The sequence below is a fragment of the Gossypium hirsutum genome, chromosome D13 (genome assembly GCF_007990345.1).
Source record: "Gossypium hirsutum isolate 1008001.06 chromosome D13, Gossypium_hirsutum_v2.1, whole genome shotgun sequence".
In the NCBI taxonomy this organism is placed as follows: Eukaryota; Viridiplantae; Streptophyta; class Magnoliopsida; order Malvales; family Malvaceae; genus Gossypium; species Gossypium hirsutum.
The window spans coordinates 12,716,763-12,723,485 of record NC_053449.1 but is presented as its reverse complement, the minus strand read 5'-3'; the positions used below and the strand labels follow the sequence as shown (position 1 = coordinate 12,723,485).

The following is a 6,723-nucleotide window of genomic DNA, read 5'->3' as shown; positions in this document are numbered from 1 at the left end:
CAAGAATATTCAAAGGTTCAGTTAGTGGTAGGTTTTGAACTTGTTAAGTAAGTCCAGGTTGTTAATTTGGCCTGGATTGGATGTAAGTGTTGTTAAGGCCATCTTCTTCATTACTCCATAAGAAATTTTAGTGGTTTCTCTAAGAAGGATTATAGAAGTTTGAATGCTTTCCAGACCCACTTCTATTCTGATTATGACTACCCATTTAATAAATAGACTTTGTTTCGATAGGCAGTTTTCAAACATGTGTCCATCTCCATAGTATAACATGCGATGTTTTCAAATTGGCTAGGCTATTGTCCTGTCACATTATTATTGAAATTATTAGCAGTAAAATTGTTAAGCATTAAAAACATAGAAGATATCTAAGCTACAAGTGATGTCAGCGTATCAAATTCATGTACTCTTGCCATTTTTCGTTCGCTGGCGGGTTGGTTGGTTCGCCACTAATAGATATTACTGACTATTCGTTCAATAATTTCATAAGCCTCTCTAAAAGACTTAGAAAGAAGCGCTCCATTCGAAGAAGTGTTTACCACCATCCTCGTGTATGCGTTGAGACCATTATAGAGTGTCTTTAGTTGGATGCAATACAAAATTATGTGATGAGGCAATTTTCTTAATAATTCCTTGAATCTATCCCATGCCTCATACAAGGATTCATCATCCAATTTTTGGAAGGTAGTGATCTCTCTTCGTAACTTAGCATTCTTACTAGGTGGAAAGTACTTCATCAGGAAGCATTCTGCCAATTCTTACCATGAGGATATAGAATCAGGTGGCAGTGAATTTAACCAAGCTCTTGCTTAGTCCCTCAGCAGATATGGGAAAAATTTTAACCTTAGTGCATCCTCAGTCACTTCGGCCAATTTTAAGGAATCGCTCACCTTCATGAATAATCGGAGATGAAGGTGTGGATCCTCAGTAGGCATCCCACTAAATTTTCCTACTGTTTGAAGCATTTGAAACATTACAGGTTTCAACTTAAACTGTGGTGCCTCAATCTCAGGTCTAACAATACCGAGATTAAGTTCATAGAGAAGTGGCATGGCATATTGTCTTATGGCTCGATCCTTGCCATTAGCAACAAGGACTGGATTACGAGAATAAGTGACTCCATTTCCTTGATCTTAATTCTGATTTTCAAAATTCATTTCTTTAGGTTGTCTTTGGGCTTGTATTTCTCTTTTTTTTTTGTCTAAATGTTCGCTCGATCTTAAGGTCAACTGGGAGAAAGTCGATAATTTGATCAAGGCTCATAAACTAATGAAAGAAAAATCAAGAAAATTAACTAAGTTAAAATTTAACAGAAAAATAAACAAAACTACAAAAATAATAATTTCACAAATAATGTGTTTAAATAGTCCCCGGCAACGACACCAAAAACTTGGAACGACTAAAATGTGCAAGTGTACACAGTTGTGGCAGGTAATAAAGTGACACGTATCGAGTATCGCCTCCACAGGTATTGTCAAGCAATTCTTTGTGAAAAATTAGAACTTGAACAAATTACTGATGGAATTAAAAAATATGGTGTAAATAAATAAAACTAAATTAACAAACTAATTTAATAAACTAAAAAAATATTTAAGTATGTAATTAAAAATAAACACAGAAAATGCAAGTCTTAAGAGTTATCATAATGACATGCTTGTGTTAGTATAATCATCTTTCCTAGCTTAGAATTATTCATACTGTTAAAAGATGTTACAGAGATTCTATGGCTAAATTGATTACTTACTAACGCTCTTAAATTTGAGTAAAAATATTGAACTTATTTAATTACTAAACCTATCTCACATATTTCTATATTTAATAGACTTAAAATTTCATAAGCAAAATATATTATAGGGTTAAGTAAGCTAATAATATTTTTGGTATTATTACAAATTTAATTCATATATGATTAAACATACACCATACAAGTATTATGTTGATTAATTAAAACCTTGTTTAGACTAATTAATTAAGTAATTCATACATTTCTTCACATTAAACCTGCATAACAAACTTAATCATGATTTTACTTGCATGAATAAATAGATCAAAAGCACAGAACATCTTTTAACAGAATTGAATGAAGCAAACTATGAAAATCAGATCATTGTAACACTAGAAAATTTAAGAAATCATGATTATATTAAAAATCAAGTGCTTAGTTGGAATCATTTTTATGAATTGAACAAAAACAAAAGATCAAAAGGGAAGACGAAACTTTAGCTGATTCTAGAAAATCTCGAGGCATAAACTACTTCCTCCTTTTTTTGTTCTTCTTTCTTGTTGTCACAACTAAGCCAAGATACCGTCAATGTAGTCAAAATAAGGCTGCTCTTAAGGCTGTACAAATATTTTTTTCAAGAGGAAGAAATAAGGAATAGAAAAGAGAGAAAAGAGAAAACAAGTGGAGAGGAAATAAAGAGAGAATGGATGAATGAATTGAATGAATTGAATGATTTTGAAATGAAAAGAAAGGTCTAATTTATACTAGATGGGGATGGCTAAAAGTATCATTTAGGAGCTTAATTTTCTCCCTTAAGTGGTCAACCATGATTAAAGGAAAAAGGGGTTGAATGGTTTGCTAAATTTAGCTTGGTGCTTGAAAAGGGAAGGCTTGAAAATTGAAGGGGTTGGAATAACTTTGTGGAGAAGTCTAAGGGCTATTTTATAAATATTTTTAATCAACTTTGTTTGCTTTTTTGGCAAGTGAATGGACATTTTGGACTACTCTTGGTCTTATGATTCTTTCCTTTTCAATTGGACACTTTGGGCCTATTCTTTTGCATCAGGTTGTAAAATTTCATCAACCCAAGGTGACTCCAAGACTGATTTTTCTTCCGTAGCATAAAACTGGTTAAAATTTGAAAAATTTTGTAAGTTTAGCATAAAAATAGTTGAAAATAAAAAATTCTAAAAAGAACTCAAAATTTGCAAAAATTGTTAGTCAAAAAGTACTGAAAAAGTCTATATAGTTTTGAGTTTCCAGGTAGACAATTTTTTGAGCCAAAAAGTTATCATGTAAATATCTTCCCTAGTACCTTATTTGAGCCTGAATCCATTTTCTTGATGAAATACAATCGAAACCTTAAGTCTAATAAATATTTTATTTGGTCCTTTAATTTCTCAGTCCGTGCACAGATTTAGATGTCCGACCATTGATATTGAGGGATTAGATAGATACATCACAGTGGTTTCAAAAGAAAAAAAATGAGTGAACCAATGAATTGTATGATATAATGAGTATAAGATTTTTGAGCTTGTAGAAAAATAATGCAAAATGCCAAATGAGAAAATATCGAAGAAAAAAATAAAAAAAATAAGTTGGAGAAAAATGTGCTCACATTTGTTAAAATAATAAATAAATATTACGTGCTTGAATAATTGCACTCATGAATACACATGATGCCTTAGTAAATGGAGAGAAAAGGAAGGTGAGAGAAGTGGATATAAGGTGGTGAGATTATTTGAAATTAGGGTGAGTATCGAGGACAATATAATCTGTCAAATTAATTTCATGCTTAACTGTTTTGTTGAGACTGCTGTTTGAATTCCATACCAACCTAAGCCGCTAAATGTTACACGCCGAAAAGTCCTATGTGACTTAGGTAGTACTTTATGTGGATGACATTGTGCCAAGTTTTGATGTTTATACCACTTATATTTGTTTGAACATTATTGTATATTTGTATATCTATCTTGATGGATACATATAGTTAATATTCTTTTATTTTTTACTTTGTAATTTGTTGAAGTAACCTATCTAATTTTAGATATTGTGAGTCAATTGTATATTATCATAGAATTATATGTTTCTTTACATTATCTTGTAAATATATTTCTGTCCAATTTCTTGTATCAAGCTAGCTCAAGTACATTTTCTTTTCTTTGCATGTTTATTTCTTGTTTTCAGTTTAGTTTATTTTTTTTTGTTTTTGTTTAGTTTTCTTGAGGGCAAACAAATACTTAAGTGTAGGGGTATTTGACCTGTCGTCAAACATAGTAGTTATTTAGGTCTATTTCTACACTTACGAAGCTTGTTTTCCAGCACTTTTAGTATTAAATATTACATTTTCAATATTTAGTAGTTAGTATTAAAAGTTAGTAAAAAGAAGTGTTTTTATTAAATTTTGTGAGTGTTGTGATCTATTAGGCCGAAACGGGCCTTAGGTAGTGCTTGTCGCGTGTGAATATGATATGCAAGTTGTGCAAGTATACACATTGGATCAAGTAATAAAGTGATGAGTGAGTATTACTCCCATGAGGATCGGATTGAGGCACAAAAGTGGTTAAGTTATTATAATAAAATGCAATTAATGCTATGGTAAAGCTGTGGTAAGTACATAGTGGCAATTAAAGGAATAGTGATGTATGCAATATGTAGAATTAATGAATACTTGGAAATGTTATGGCAAAATGAAAGTGGAAATGTAATGGCAATTATGAGAATTACTATGGGAATATTATGTAAATGATCAAGTAAATAACTAAGAATATTGCGGCAATAGTTGAGGGATATATGATGTTGATTGGGAAGGTCGAAATTACTAAGAATCTGCTCTACTGTTAATAATGCCTCGACCAAATCATACTCAGTTTATTGCTTAGAATAGTTCTAAAATGGTCTGCTTCTCCCGAGAGCAAAAACCTCAAGTTTCCTTGCCCGTGTCTGTGGGCTTTTAATATGGTACCCTGCACTATTTTCCTTCTGTATGAACGTTGCTCTATATTTAGAGTCTACTACAAGTATCAATCGAGTACTTGCTCATATCATTCAATATTGATCTAAATAATCTAACCTTTTTAGAATTAGACTTAGTTTATCGGCATGCTGAACTGTCATCTATGTCTAGGGATTGCACGCATACAACTTAGAAATAAAATAATTGTATGAAATAGTAAATTGAATCAGATATATGCTTCAACCATTAAAGAAAATAAAAATTTCATCATGTAATCCCAACCCTATTAGATTTAGCTCATGGGTTGGCACATAAAATTCATAACCAAAATAACATCCAACACCATTTTCATCATTCATTTCATGGAAGAACAAAGTAAGAAATACAGAAGACTTCGGGAAGATAACTTTCGCATGTCCAGTTCACACTCTAGCGACATAGTGTCCTGTGATGGCTAAGAGGGACTGCTTTCGTCTTTCTCTTTCTGTAACAACCCGTTTTGCAGTGATGTCAGAAATAGTGGTTTTGGGGCCACAAATCTGGCAAGTAAGTTTGTAAATATTATATTTAATATTTATGAGTAAAATATGGTTTTTAAAAGATTTTTGATATGATAATTTATGTTATATAAACGATTTATTAAGTTCAAATGGTATGACCATAAGGCAAGTGGTTTTAGAAAATGAGGTATCGGGACCTCATTTCTATAAACTGAGCCGTAAATATTTTTATAAATATTTATGGAGTGTCATTAAGGTGGTATTAAAGTTTCGTTGAAAAATTTTAACGTTTCGATGGTTAATTAATTAAAAAAGACTAAATCATTAAAGATGTAAAATTTAATCACTATTTCATTTGAGTGATTAAATGGTTAATTGAATAAAGGAAAAGGTACTTAAATGGTAATTAGACCATTCAAGGTGTTAGTGGAAAATAATGGACACGAATATGATGTTTTATTTAATTATTAATTAAGGTTAATATGGTAATTTGATAATTATATTAAAATAAATAAAAAAAAGTTTGATTCATCTTTTTCAAAGCTTGGTAACCGATTGTAATGGGGGAAGAATCCATTTTTTAGCTTGGAGGTTTCGAAAACTTCACAAGAAAAATTGATCAAGATCGGGTAGAAAATCGAGGAAAATAGAAAATTACCAAAATGCCCCTAAACTTTGGTATTTTTGCAATTTAGCTAGGTAAGTTCGTATGAACTGTATTATGTATAATTTTGATTAAACTGAATGTTAATATATGATTTTATTGAAAATGAATCAATATATATATGTTATTATACAAGCTATCATGTTGCGTGACGATGTAAATTCATTGACATGCCGTAGGGTTACAGTGTTTCGGGTGTTGGTCCTAAACGTCCTACCAGTGGTTGAGTTTCCGTGTGTTGCGGTTACTTCACAGCTTGTGTGAGCAACACTGTGTAGCTACGTTCCGACTGACAGCTTGTGTGAGCAGAACCAGGTTACCATGTTTCGGGTGCTAGTATTTAATGTCCTACCAATGGTTGAGGTCCGACATTAATTGCGGATACTCAACAGCTTGTGTGAGCAGCATCGTGTAGCTTACATTCCAACCAACAGCTTGTGTGAGTAGATTCATTTGACAGCTTGTGTAAAATATGACTATATGTTTAGCACACTTTGTAGCTTTCCCTCGTTTCTGGTATTATTCTATGTGGTTCAACGAGCATGAAAAGGGATGAATCGGTAAGGGTTCCGATTGATTTCACTATGATAATTATAGAAAGGTATGATGTAACAATGATTCAAGTAAGAACATTCATGATTATGAAAAATATGATTTAAGTGATGCTATGTTTATGTCTTATGTGTTATCCAAATGAAATGGTAAAGAAAACGATATGAATTAAGACATGAAACTATATGAATATCATTGATATGTTGATACATGGAAATTATGAAAGTTGAGACAGTTGACAATTTCTAATGGTTCATGTCGAGAGCAATGGCTATATATGTTATTTTTGCCTATGATTTATACTATGTATGCTAACATGTTTAGTATAGAT

General features: G+C 31.7%; 1 non-coding gene across 1 annotated transcript; it reads left to right on the top strand.

Annotated features, from left to right (window-relative positions):
* Positions 1-600: 600 nt before the first annotated feature.
* On the top strand, positions 601-704 carry LOC121225802 (small nucleolar RNA R71). The gene has a single exon (XR_005923706.1). It is a non-coding gene; the product is annotated as a small nucleolar RNA R71 (small nucleolar RNA).
* The last annotated feature ends 6,019 nt before the right edge of the window (positions 705-6,723 follow it).